This window comes from Dermacentor silvarum, chromosome 2 (genome assembly GCF_013339745.2).
Source record: "Dermacentor silvarum isolate Dsil-2018 chromosome 2, BIME_Dsil_1.4, whole genome shotgun sequence".
In the NCBI taxonomy this organism is placed as follows: Eukaryota; Metazoa; Arthropoda; class Arachnida; order Ixodida; family Ixodidae; genus Dermacentor; species Dermacentor silvarum.
Genome location: NC_051155.1, coordinates 74289257 through 74304172, shown reverse-complemented (window position 1 = coordinate 74304172; position 14916 = coordinate 74289257). Strand labels below are relative to the sequence as shown.

The 14916-nt window shown below is 48.2% G+C and overlaps 1 long non-coding RNA gene across 1 annotated transcript in view; it reads left to right on the top strand.

The window, feature by feature from the left end:
- LOC119440988 (uncharacterized) overlaps positions 1-14916 on the top strand; it is a 38318-nt gene that overhangs the window by 891 nt on the left and 22511 nt on the right. The window lies entirely within an intron of this gene.

Genomic DNA, 14916 nt, shown 5'->3' with positions numbered 1-14916 from the left:
AATATGCGAATATAAAGGCGTGCTTTTGTGCTATAGATGGCTATTGCAGTTTTCTTTAAGTGAGTCTACAAATCTCACCCGTGGTAGTAAATCGTGCGAGCATAACTTTAGCTGTTCTTACCTCGTATGCAAGTATTTCCAAATGAAATTGGAATGGTTTTGTCCGCGAAAAGAATGCAGGCTTTAAGAGGGTGAGCGCAAAACATTTGATGCTATGTATTAGCCTGTACTCGGAAGTATCCGAACATTTTTTTTTCTAAAAGATAGTTGTGGCCCTATAACGTCAAACTATTCCAATATGTTTCGCAGCGAAGCTGTAAAGGGCTCAGTCTCCGATGGTCGTGTCCGCGTGTAAAAAAAAAAAAAAAAAAAAAACTCATTGCCGTATGCTGCATTTGCGAGTGAAAGCGTGCGAGGGACATGCGCTTTCACTCGCACATGCAGCATACGGCCTGCACATGCAGCATGCGCTGCTCTGCCTGCAACGCGGTCTCCTCGGCTCGCCGTTGGCGCATGCGTTCGATATCTCGAGTTAGCTCGGCGTCGTGGTTAGCAGCATCCGCCCGCCATTGGCGCTTGCGTTCCACTAGAAAGACAAACATGTAACCAATAATTGAGAAACACTTCAATACAGCGCCGGGATGAGCACTGCACACCCTCAAATCTTTCATAATAACGCGCGAACGTCGACCGCCCGGCGTGTCAGGGGGATTCTAGCGCTGTGGCATTGTAACGCTACAATGCCTCTGATGCACCCTACAGTCGGCGCTCATGCGATATTAGACAGTTTTAGCAGAGCGTTCACGGTCCGCTCCGCTCAGACCGTCGTGTTAACACTAGAGAGTTTTAGCAGAGCGTTGCTTATGCTCCGCTCCGCTAACGTTTCACGCACTCCGCTGGCTGCATGAAATGCGTTGATTTCGCCTATTTGAGACGCGCGCCTTCCAGAGACGCCGACCACGTGCTCTCAGCATAGCTGTAAAACGACAAAGCAAGCAGTAGACGCACCCTAACGCTTCGCTCATACGGCGTCGTAGCGGAGCGTGGGCAGCGTTCTTCGTTCCGCTGCTGATGTGAGCGTTGTGCCCATGCGCATTAGCGTTCCGGCTAGCGTTCCGCTGAGCAGCTGTGTGCAAATCGTTGGGATACGCTGTTCTCAGCGGAGCGAATCGTGAACGCTCTGCTAAAACTGTCCACTCACTCCCTCCTAACGATTCGCGCACAGCCGTTCAGCGGAACTCTAGCGAGAACGCTAATGCACGTGCGCAAAACGCTCATATCGGCAGCGGAACGAAGAACGCTGCCTACGCTCCGCTACGAAGCCATTTGAGCGGAGCGTTAGGGTGCGTCTGCTGGTTGCTTTGTCGTTTTACAGCCATGCTGAGCGCGCATGGCTTGCGTCTCGGGAAGACGCGCTTGTCAAACAAGCCAAATCAATACAGTTCATGCAGTCAGTTTTGTGCGTGAAATGTTACCGGAGCGGAGCGTAAGCATGCAATGCTCTACTAAAGCTGTCTATTATTAAAACCTTACAAGGGTGTACCTCCTGTACCTCCTGCATCCTGGCCAACCTTCTGTTGTGCGTATGTGCCATTGCATAATAATCAGCATCATCAGAATTAGCACGCGGATACTCTTGTTGACTGATCCCTGTTTTTAGAAACGTGCTCTAATACGAAAATCATCCTCATCAACACGCGGCTGTCCTTTCAACGTGGCCGTTGGCATGATATGTACCTCCGGCTTCTTGGCGAATCCTCCATTGTTGGTTTAAGCCATAGTATGGAAATCATCATCAACACATGGTGACCATCTAAAAGCTAGTTTTGAAACTAAACATTTCGACAGAATTGCCTGTCTGGTTGGGAAAATTGATTAAGACTTAGAGATTGACTCCAACCCCAACAATAAGGAAATTTACTAGCCCGACGTTTCGGAACCAATTCGGCTCCTTCTTCAGGGGGTATTGTTCGGAGGTGGCGGTGTGACGCTTTTAAAAGGTCCGTCGTAACAAAGGAGAAGAAGGGGGAGAGAGCGTAAGGTGCGGAGACACTTGGCAGGGCACATGTTCTAGACAGACAAAATAGGTGGTGGGGTGGGGTGGGGGGGGGGGGGGGGGCTTCGGCGTCGCTGGTCGGCTGGGTTGACCGATGCTGGGCGCCCTTCAGTCGCGGGAATGCGTTGACGAGGGACAGGGGGGGGGGGACGAGTTGTTTTGGTGTTGCTGACCTAGAGCGGGGGGTCCTTTCTTCCCTTCGTCGCGTCTGCAAGGCCATGAACATACAGAGAAGGAAGAATGCTCTTGACGCGGTTTATATTACCCGCCGTGTTCTGAATGTGCCAAGACTCCAGTAGTAGCCTTTTTCGCCAGTGTGTCTCTGTTTGAAGGATTTGGGTTTCTTGGAAAGAAATCTTGTGGTCGGCGTCTTCGGAATGTTCGGCGACGGCGCTGCGTGTTCGGTTGAATGTTCTGACGTCATTTTCATGTTGTCTGATTCTTTCTTTTAGATTTTTGGTTTCCCCGATGTACGACGCCGGACAGTCGGCACAGCTGATTTTATAGACGACGCCTTGAGCTTCTTGTTTTGGTGGACGGTCTTTTGGTTTAGGAATGAGGATATTCAAAGTGTTCATCGGTTTATGCGCGACTTTGAGGCCTTCTTTTTCTTCTGAGGCAGCTATTACAAGCAGGTGAAAGGAACTCCCATGGGTCCTCAATTTCCGTCACCATGGCTAACCTAACTATGGAGAATATCGAAGACAAAGCTCTGAGTACTTTTTCCCCGAAGCAAAAGTTTTCCTTAGGTACATGGATGATTGCTTCTGTATCGTGAAGGAGTCACAAGTCGAAAACCTGCAGAGCCACTTAAGTTCCATAGACCCGGATATACAGTTCACGTCGGAGCGCGAACATAACGGATCGCTACCATTCCTAGACGTACAAGTGACACGAACAAACGCAATCTAAAATTTTCAGTCTACCGAAAACCAACCCACACAGGCCGCTACCTACACTTCGCATCCAACCATCCGGCAAACCACAAGATATCGGTCGTAAATTCTTTATTGGAAAAGAGTCCAAACTCACTGCACATTGGAATCAGATCAAAAGAAAGAAAGGAGAACGGTTCTCAAGAACTGAAAAGGAACGGCTATACAACGGAATTCATTCGAAAAACAACCCGACAAAAAAAAAAACTACGAGACCTCCAACCATCGACTTCCCCTCGACCACAGAAACGAGTGTCCATCCCATACGTCAAAGGTACCAGCGAAGTTCTCAGCCGAATATTGAAAAAAATAAGGCCTCAAAGTCGCGCATAAACCGATGAACACTTTGAATATTCTCATTCCTAAACCAAAAGACCGTCCACCAAAAGAAAAAGCTCAAGGCGTCGTCTATAAAATCAGCTGTGCCGACTGTCCGGCGTCGTACATCGGGGAAACCAAAAATCTAAAAGAAAGAATCAGACAACATGAAAATGACGTCAGAACATTCAACCAAATACCCCGCCGCCCCTTCGTCAACGCATTCCCGGCATCGGACAACCCAGCCGACCAGCGACGCCGACGCCCCCCACCGCCTCTTTCGTCTGTCAAGAACAGGTGCCCCGTCAAGTGGCTCCCCATCCTTACGCCCTTTCCCCCTTCCTCTCCTTTCTTACGATGGACCTTTTAAAAGCGGCACACCGCCACCTCCGAAGAATAGCCCCTGAAGAAGGAGCCGAATTGGTTCCGAAACGTCGGGCTAGTAAATTTCTTTATTTGGTTGGAGTCAAGTCTTAAAAGCTAGTGTTTTGGCACGAGAGAAGTATATGTGCAAGGGCTCGATAATAGCACTTGGGGGTTCGAATCTCGCCGCCGGATGCACTTCCTTGGACGCTATTGACCCTTTTCGCGGAGCAGTTTGCTCTAGAGGAACGAGATGGCGCTTTCGGCCACACACCATATGTTGCCTCAGCGAACGCGCACGAATACGAAACCATTACTGTTTCTACCCTGGTACTGTGCGATCAGCTGTCGAAAATGCAACTGGGTGTGCGCTAATCCACTGTGCCTAATTCATACTGCAAAATGTGTAACGATAAAGGGAAGACGCGTGCGGTAGTTCGCTGCAAAAATAGTAATTCACATAATAATGAATGGAATCAACCTGTGTCGCCGCTGCTACATAAGGACTGCTTGTGTTGCCGCCCTTCGCGATGCACGGCTTTCCTCAAGGATAAAAAAAATTTCATCCGCCTCCGATGTATAGCTAACCTCCAAAGAAAGGACTTCAACTCCGGAACGTCGGCACTTGGGAGTGAGTACCACTCGTTACAAAATGAAGTAGTGCCACTTACTGGCATAGTAAGCTTCCCGCACGTTATCTACACACATCCACCCTTACTCGCACGAAAACTTACGCCCACCCAATCGCCAACGTGTGAATGAATAGGCGCACACTTGAATCAATGTGCCGAAGCATGAGTGACGGCGACTACACAGACAAGACACGAATTTTGGAAGCTGAATGTTTCGTGACGGTGCACAGAGTAAGCGAGGGACTAGCAATAATACGTCTTTGCTACGAGCTACCGCAAAGTACAGAACATTTAAATTGCAAGCTTTGTGCGCAGCAAGAACAAATTTATCGCAGCAAAGCACACCCGCGAGTGATTACGCTGAAAATAAACAATGAGATAGTGGCCACACCGAGGAACTTTACTGAGTCAGAAATATGGCAAGGCGCTGGTTCAAAATGCTTGCCAAATAAAGAACGCAGAGCACACTGATCCCGATTTAATTCATGAGCGGAAAGTTTGGACAGCTTTTTGGAATACATTTCTAGCCCTGCTTTTAGTACAAGCGCCGTATACGCTGCTCACGCCGTTTGGACAAGGCGTAATGAGCTCTGAGAGCACTTACATGTCCTCTCAAGCTGTGGCCAAAGCTTCGTGTCGTGCACGCAGTCACCGTCTACGATACGCGTCGAAACGGAGGTTTGCTGCGCCGCGCCGGCGTCACGCGCTTGCATTGTAAACGCACAGGCAACGGAGGTGGCTGAGGCAAGCAATGGACGCGTCACCACGTGATCAAACATAGCAGCGCCCACGGGAGCGCCGTGAAAAGGGTCAATAGCTTTAATTAAGGGCCCCGTGTCCCAGAAAATCCAATGTCGGCGTTGGTGTGGATGTCGGCGCCCGTGGTGGAGAAAATCATACCGAACCAGCCCGACCGCGCAACCCCTCCGCGTCGTGCAAGGTCTTAGTGAAAAAAAATTTAATTTCTCACAGTGAAATCCGTCAGAAAAATGGTAAAGTACGACTTAACCACAACCTACAGACACGGTGGCGTCGAACTGTTTTTTGAATGTACGAGAAAACATAATTATGTCACGAAGAAACTCAAACACAAACCCCTTTCAAGTCCAGCAATCTGGGACATCGACTACTGCGGTGAAGCCGACCCTGGGGCGATGCGGTCGGCGTAACTCTATGGGCAGCATTTTTTAAAAATCGATTGCTGAGCAATGGCTCGTTTTTCGCAATTTGCACTTTAGGCACTCAATCCCGACAACGTTCTCAAGCTATATGTCGAGTGTAGTTTAATTCCGCCGGCTGGATTTTTTTCCTGGGGCACTTTTGTAGACCCATTTAAAATGCATGGGGTGATTTTTTAAACGTCATTTGCAGCACAGTAAAAACTAATCCGCTAATTGCACTCTAGTGGCACATACTGTAGGTCTCTCTGTATATGTAGGTCCAGTTTGGTTTTATTCCGCTGGCTGGATTTTTTTCCTGGGGCGCTTTTGTGTGACTACTATGCGGCAAAGCATCTTTACAGGGGCAAAAGATTCGTCCGCTGTTGAATTGATGGCAAAGAGCTTGTGGACCATGCTAAAAATGGACACGAATGTGCAGCTGTGATGCATATTTGCGCCCTGGCGTATAAGGGAAGATGATGGTGTCAGATTCTGCAAGAAGGAGCGGGCTAAATGGCTTTATGGAGTGCCATCGAAGCACTAAGAACGGCTGCGCGTGCCCCTTTTTCTCAAGTTTCGGCGCATGGTAGAGTGTTTCATTTGGTATTTAGAAATATAAGGTATTTAGAAAGATTTACTATTAGGCAAATTTTTGACACAAAAGGACATCGCCAAATAGAGCACTTGTTACTTGTGTTTACTTGACAGTGCAATGTGCCAACAATGCGAAGGCTTGAATATTATCAGTGTAAAAAAATTGAAAGGGAAAACTTATGATCTATAGAACGCGTGACGGAACGAAATAAAGAGGAAAAGAGAGTCCCCTTGTTACAGCGAAAATCAGCAGCTTCGTCTCGTTTAATAAACGATGCCATTTTAGTTTTAAATGCATAAGCATTTCTATGCCTACCAAATGAGAAATTTGGCCGTCCGTCACGTAAGACGAATGCAATGGCTCATAACCACGTAAGGCAGAGGCTACAAGCGCGCAGCGAAGTGAAACGAACAGCGCATACATTCATTGAGGTCATCCATACAATACACAGAACAGCACATATTTCAATAAAGAACAAGTTCAAAACAAGCATCCGAACCAGGAATAAAACATTGCATGCCCCCCTCAGCAATTGTAATGGTAGTTTTGCAACAGCTTAGCTGGTCATCCAGGTTGATAAGAACCGGTAATAGTTGATAAGGGTCGCATCGTGTTCGATAAGGTTGATAACGATCGATAAGGGTTAATAAGGGTTTATGCTGGTCGAATCAAATTTCATAACATTGATGATGACACCGGGCTGCGTGGCGATTAACAAGCGGCACAATGTTTGTGCATACTTAGACAACTTCCAGAGGAGTTTCTGCGTGATTTCTTTTTTTTTTTCAGTTCGGAAGTATAACTAAAATCATGCGTGCCTGTTAAGTGTACGCAAATCTCGCACGTTATACAGGAACGTAAGGTTGTGAAGGTTTGGGAAAGTGGAGCCGCAACCGCTTAACTACACCGGATCAATTGTTGTAGGGCCTGCTGTGAGCCACACGATTGCTTAGCTGCGCAAATAGGTAATCGCTTGACAATGTTTCTCGGAGCCCCGCCTTGTCGGGAATATTTCCTCTCGTAAGATGACTCTTACAATGTCCTCGTAGTGCAACAAAACACTGGTATGACAGTCGTGCGGACATGACTAACCTGATTCCGGGATTTTAAATGCTGTCGCACCAAATCGCTTGGAAATACGAAGAACACATACAATGCGTTTGTTTCTCCACAAAGTAAGTCGTACTGCGGGGAAACAAGCTTCTAGTTTATGGCAGCGGTATTTACCGTGCACAACTTTTTTTTTTTTTTTTTTTTTTTTTTTTACGAAAGCAATTATATGTACACTCCAGGCGCATTTACGCCGACGTCATCCGCGTCGCCTTCGCTGTCGCCGCGATGTTCCGTGTGAAGTCCGAGTGCGATAACATCGCGACCGGATGCCGTATGTTGCCGGTGCGAGTGGAAGCGTGCCAGATTCATCTGAGAAGCCTGGAGGCTCAATCTCGAAGGTTATGAAAAACGGCGCTGTGTATTGTGGGTATTGCACGGACAAACAGGTGCACGCAGGGTAACGTTTAACATCAACTCACCACTCTCGCATTGCAATAAATGCTGAAGAAATTAAACATTCACTGTTAAGATCACCACGTACTATACCGTCAGTCAAAGCCAACAGCAGAGAAAGCTTCGCTTACTCTGCTTCCCACACTGACTCGGATCCACATAATTTTATTGCGATTGCAAATATATGGACACTCCAGGCACATTTCCGCCGTCGTCGTTGACGAGATGTTTCGTATAATGTCCAAGTGCGATAACATCGTGGCCACGCGCCGTATGGTGTGGGTAAAGTGAAAGCGTGAGAGGGTGAGCAGAGAATGGTTGCTCAGTCTCGCGTGCGCAAGGGAGGAAGGCGGGGAAAAAGCGCTCCGCCTTCCATCGCGCACAAGGCCGCAGGGAAAGTGGGGGACGTTTTACTCCCGTGGCGGCTACGTATGACGCGGCTGAGCGCGGCCGCGCGGCCCCGATCTAGAAAGCGATCTGCGCTGGGTACAAAGTCTAGGCGGGCCGATGGCTGGGACCCTATAACGTAAAACTATTCCAATCTGTTTTCCTTCCAATCTCCTGATGTCCAATTTACGTAACCGCCAACGCAAGCATCGGGCGGTGACTCGCAGCGTTGTTTGAGAAGGCTATTGAAACGCTCTCCTATTTTATAGGAGGTCACTGTTGTTTGCTTTCAAAAGGAATAGCATTGCCTAACTTGACATATATTTCTTACCTGATTGGCTGACCAAGGGCGATGAGCACGCAGAACTGTAGGCGGTAAGGTGGGGCCGGGCTAGCGCAGTGAAAGTAGATAACCTGTTGAGGAGGGTGTTGCCAGCGTCTGCGTTTGCCCTGCTTCTTCTTACTTAGCTTTCGGTGTCTGCTAGAAAATCACGTCGGCGTGCAACGGAAACGTAATAATGCAGCTAAAACAAATCTTCAGTGAAGAAAATTTGACATAGCGATGTCGTTTACGTGCTGAAAGGACTCGACAACCATATAATGTCACGCAAAATGTTTAATATAGGCAAATTAATCCATTCTCCACGGCAGCTCCAACTAGCCAGTGCCAGAGCGATCGGCGGGTACCTTCTATTCATGTCGGAACGGGGCAGTGTCCGGCTATTAAAAAGAAAATGAAGTTTTGATCGGCGTAATAATGCATCTTTAATGCGTACACGCCACTTTGACGCAGTGATTTTTCGCGGTTTTTGGACGTCAGGTGACAGACAGGCGAAGTGGACGCAGCCCGAAAACTTTTGACCAATTGCGGATGGCTGATGGTAAAAAGGCATAGAATCGAAAAATAATATTTTTCTGTTCGGTCTCACATGGATAATTAGTGTGCACACGTCATATAAAAGTGACTAGCTCTCGCGGTTTTTTTAACAGCGGAGCTGTTTAAGCCGAGCGTAGTCCGTAACCTGCAAACAGAAATTGTGGGCCGATCCTGGCGGTAGTGCAGAAAGGGTCCAAACGCAATGACACATACCTCTGTGAACTGGCGAAGCTGGTTAAGTCTAGCTAAGCATGGTTGGGACTACTTAAGCTTAGTCTGTCATCGATAGACAATTGATAGTCAACCAGCAGCTACTCGATAATCGAATAAATGATCAATAAATTCCGAAACATGCTGGGGAGGACTTGGTAGTGCTTAGGCTACCCCAAAAGCCAGGCCAAGCTAGGTGCCTATCAGCTCCGCTTTCTCTGTAGCGTTGCGCCTCCCGTGCAAGCTACGCTAATATTTTTCCTTTACGTTGCGTGAAAGACAAGTGAAGTTGGGCAATCATGGAGGCCTGATTGCAAAAATAGAATAGAAGCAGTTTGGAATAGCTTTTCGTTAAAGTGCCCCTGATGCCTTCGTGTGCGGTGAATTCTCGGCGCAATTAGTTCGCGTTGAAACTAGAACTAGCACGATGGACAATTCGTTCGCTGTTGCTGCCGCTCTCCCCCACGCCATCGTTTTGACAGCGAGTGTCCGCGCTTATCGAGAGAGATGTGTTCGTGTGTGATTGTGCGCGCGTGACAACCTGCAGGTTAATTTAGTTAGTAAGCGAATGTTTACAGCAGTTTATGCAGCTGATAAAACGACTAACCTTAGTTTGCACAGCTGTCTAATAAATTTCTGTTGCAATCAGTGATTCGCCTGTCGGGCGAAATTGACCTTATTGTTAATGTTATTGTAGTTATATTATTATTACTTATTACGCTCAAGCCAGGCGCAATACACATACAAGTTTCGAATACAGGCGCAGTTCTGTCTTATTGTGACCGAGTGCCGATAATTTTTTTCGAGTAAATGTGGCACAGCGTGTCGTTTACAGAAAGCAGCTTGGCGTCTGCCACTGCGGATACGGTGGCATAGACATGTTGTAAATCCGGTTTTCTATTGGATGGCGCAAATCAGCACGCAGAAAGAGAATTTCGGGTGGTGGGTCGATTCCTTGTTAGAAAAATGGATATATTCTGTCGCGCAAGCCGTAGCTTTAAAATTGAATCCAAAGTACAAGTGCCCAAAAATGGTGGTATTAGGTAGTGTGCGCTCTTTCCCGTCTCTTGTTGTTTTCTTCCTGCTTGTTTTGGGCAGCGTCTCAATACATTAACATAACGGCACTGTCTCGTTCGACGGAAACACCTAAACAATTTTGCAGTTGGTAGAGTCATCTGCGTTCGGTGTCCTTGGGAGTAGTCCCCTTCCGAGGTGATCAAAAAGCACAGTGCTACTTCATCTTTCTTTTCCTTTTATTAAACGTGCGACATTTAATGGCAGTACGCGAAGGCGAGTATTACAAGCTTTTGCGCTGTAGTCGCTTTTTGTTGAAAGTTGCACACGTGGCTCCACTCTCGTGCGGCCGAGACATGGACTGTCAGGGTATGGTCATTTATCGGACAATGCCAGGGCTACTACTTTGTTTTCTCGCCAAAAAATCGTCCCACCCCCCTAGTCGCTCAAATAACAATTACAACCTTACCACAGATAAGACAAATTGGCTTTGTGCTTTTGAAAGCGGATAGTGACAGTCTATCAACTCTCTGTCTTTGGATCTTAGCACTTGCTTTCTTTCTAGCCCATGCTGCGCTAGAAAAAGCCGGCAGAAAATTTTTTTTCTGGTTACAATAAGCATTCTCAATATGAAGTTGTTAAAATTTTCGACAGTATTCGTCTCTTCCCGCAATGCGACGTGTGTGGCGGCGTTGTGTAGAGCTTCGGGAAAAAAACGGTCAAATACGATATTCAGCAGCTGATTGATGCACTCTCGTTAAATGCTAAAAAACTTTTTGGGTGGCATGACACCATTTACACACCCTTACGTTGTCATTTTCTTGGCACATGAAAAATTTGTGATCTCCACACCAATGTTTAATGGTGTAACTGCTGCATTGATTTGCTTCTTTTATTAATCTACTAAGCTTGAAAATGCCGCTAGTCAGACATAATAGAGCACAGAGAAAAGGCACAACTGCACGCGGCATTGCCTTATCCTTACAATAAATTCGCTAACGAGACAGATCATAAATCCAACTACAAATGATGTATCGCACCAAAGGATTGAGGGAAAACCACTAGGACACACTAAGTTCGACAATCTTATTGTTAACAGGTGATTCAAGGGTGACGCAAGGCGACAACGGTTGCATACGACGGCGTGCATACGACTATAGAATATCAATAGAATAACGTGACTTTAGTGAATCAAGAACCAATATGCAGGCCATGCGGTGAAACTTTATTATAGGAACACATTTTCAGCATTGTTCGTACAACTCAATGCTTGAAGCCTGTGTATATTTGCGGCGGTACGTATATGTTTTATTGCTGCTTGGCCCACTTTGGTTATTAGCCTGCGTAACACCGTGACTAAATTTCGCCTCATCGCACGCACATTTAAGCCGTCTTGAAAAGAGAACCAGAACGATTCAGTCACTGGAACAGCCTTTCATTTATTTATCACACAGTCCCATATTCGCTCGAGGAGGATTATAGCGGGCAGTATGTATACACGCATTAAAGCTGTTTTCAAGGTAACATTATAAGAAGTGATACCAAAACCAAACAAGATCTAAAACAGACAAACAAAGCACCAGGGGCCGAATTCACAAAGCTTTTCGATCGTAAGTGCTGCACCACGATTCGCTGACACCTGCTTCTGCGAACAGTTTTAGCGTGAGAACGTTTTTGTGAATCCGAATACAGTAGTTACAATGAGCCTAAAAGAAACTGTGAGCGCATTTTGCGCATTTCGTCGTCGTCATCTGTACAAACGACTCATCATCTTGTGTGAGCGCTATTTGTGCATATCGTCGTCGTCATCTGTACATACGACTCATCATCATCTTTTGTCTCGTGCGCTGCTTCGTCTCTGACTCGGCCGACTGCTCGGAAATAAAGGCATCGCATCGGTCAACGTCTCACAAGTTGTGGAGCGTGCTTCAATTCCCACGTCCTCTTACTTTCCCGATTCCCCTGGAGCTCCGGTCCGGTCGTCGTTTGCTCTCACCTACCAGGGTGATGGCAGAAACCAACCCATCCACCGGTGCTGCTACCACCTCTGCTCAGCCAGCTGGGCCTACCTGAACGGTGAGCACCACACACCACGATCCTCCCGTCTTTGCCGGCCTCCGCGGCGACAACGTGGACGAATGGCTCGATCACAACAGAGGCAGCGACGCCAACCATTGGGACGACACGCACAAATTGCGGTATCTCTCCTTTTACGTAGCCGAAGTTGCGAAGACGTGGTTTTTTAAACACGAAAGTGACTTTTCGGACTGGCCATCCTTCACCCAGCAATTTCGCCAGATATTCGGCATGTCATCTGGACGCTCCGAATGGCTCGATCACAACAGAGGCAGCGACGCCAACCATTGGGACGACACGCACAAATTGCGGTATCTCTCCTTTTACGTAGCCGAAGTTGCGAAGACGTGGTTTTTTAAACACGAAAGTGACTTTTCGGACTGGCCATCCTTCACCCAGCAATTTCGCCAGATATTCGGCATGTCGTCTGGACGCTCCGAAATCGCGAAACAGAGGCTGGCAACGCGCGTACAAGACCAGGACGAGTCCTATACATCCTACATTGAGGACGTCCTCGCTCTCTGCCGCCGCGCACAGAGTGACATGGCGGAAGCTGACCGCGTTCGCCACATACTGAAGGGCATCAACACAGTCGCCTTTAATGTTCTCGTCATGCAGAGCCCAACCTGCGTTGGTGATATTATCACAGCATGCCAACGTCTAGACACACTGCAGTCTATTCGCCTGCCACGCGCCTCTTGCGACCCTCGTCTCAACGGTGATGTTGAGTTGCGAGCCCTGATACGCACTCTCATCAGGGAGCAACTTCACGGACACCTTTCTGGACCTGCGACGCTTGCGACCGTTCGCCCCGCTCCTACTGGACTGCGTGACATCATCAAGGACGAACTGACGTCGATGACAAACGCCCCAATGAAAAAGTCTACTGGACCATTTCGTCCGCCAAGTTATGCCGAAATTGCCTCCCGGCCTCCCTCGAACGTTCTGTCTCCACCTGCCGAAGCTTACCGCGAACCCCTAGCTTCGCTGCCAGCGAATACTCCTGCACAGCCGTACTACTCTCCGTGGCGGTCGTCGCACCCGGTTTGTTTCTACTGCGGTATTCACGGCCACCTTTCTCGCTACTGCCGTCGGCGTCAGCAGGATGAAAGGCGGGGCTATGCTACCTTTGAGCGAGACAGCGCACCTAGGTTTGATTACTACGTTCCTGGGCGTCACCCAGGTGAAAGGCGAGGCTACGCCAACTTTGAGCGAGACAGGACACCAGGGCCAGATTCCTACGTTCCCGGACAGTACACAACCTCCTCTGGTCGCTCTCCTTCACCTTCCCAGGACATGGCTCGTGCATCTCGCTCGCCCCGGCGTCGCTCTCCTTCACCTTACCGCCGTTCCTCATCGCCCTTGCGCGCTGCTTCCCATGTTGTGGACACCCGCTCGGAAAACTAGAGGCTGCAGTTTTTGGAGGAGAAACTGCATCGTGTCGGACTGTCCCAATTCCTCTTGCTCGTCCCGCCAATGTGCTCTCGGTTTGTGCGGAAGGTGTTTCCGTCGACGCCCTTGTAGATAGTGGAGCCGCTATTTCTGTTATACATCGTGAACTGTGCTTTCGTCTGCGAAAAGTGCAAACGCCGTATGTTGGTCCGGTCCTATGTGGTGTCAATGACGTTCCCATCTTTCCTACCGGGCAGTGCACAGCGCGCGTTCTTTGAGACGGTATTCGTCATCATGTGCAACTTGCGGTGCTTTCGATGTGCGCTCATCAGATTATATTAGGATGGGACTTCCTGTCCGCTGCTTCTGCACTAATTTCGTGCGGCGACCCAAGGATTCACATCAGCGACACCGAGACTTATCCAGTTTTCGATTTCCCGTGTCCCAACCTTATTGCAGCAGCGGATTTTCTTATCCTACCAGACGAAGAACGTATTCTTACCGTTGGGCCAACAGACATTGTCGACGGAGACGCAGTGGTTGTACCTTCTCATCGTTGCATTTCTCGAGGACTCGCGATCGCTTCTTGCTTGGTACGGTTCTCGAGTGGCTATGCCAGCCTCACAGCCTTTAATACGACTCCTGAGCCACTACTACTGCCGAAAGGGTCTACTGTCGCCAAGCTCGCCGATGCTGCGCCGGTATGTGTAGTCAGTGTTTCTCCTGCCACATCTTCTGCGCATTGCACGCCCGCAGAAGGCCACACTAGTGCTATTAAGGCCACCTTGAGCGCAGATCTCAATCCGGCCCAGACCAATGCACTCCTCACCATTTTAATGAAGCATGAAGCTTGTTTTGACGTTTCTTCGCGAGGCCTGGGTCAGACCACTGTAACTACTCATCGAATTGAAACGGACGGCTCTCGCATCATTCGCCGTCGCCCGTACCGTGTGTCACCTTCGGAGCGAAAAGTTATAGAAGAACAAGTGAACGACATGCTGACACGCAACATTATAAGGCCTTCAGCAAGCCCTTGGTCTTCTCCTGTTGTGCTTGTTAAAAAAGGATGGTTCTGTGCGCTTTTGCATCGATTATAGGGCGCTAAACAAAATTACTCGTAAGGATGTTTATCCAATGCCTCGTATTGACGATGCTTTGGATACCTTACAAGGTGCCGAGTATTTCTCGAGCCTCGACTTGCGCTCCGGATATTGGCAGATTCCCATGCATGAGCCAGATAAAGAAAAGACTGCGTTTGCTACACCTGATGGCCTTTTCAAATTTAACATGATGCATTTTGGACTGTGCAATGCCCGAGCTACGTTTGAACGTATGATAGATACAGTACTCCGTGGCTTAAAATGGAAGACCTGCCTTTGTTACTTGGACGACTTG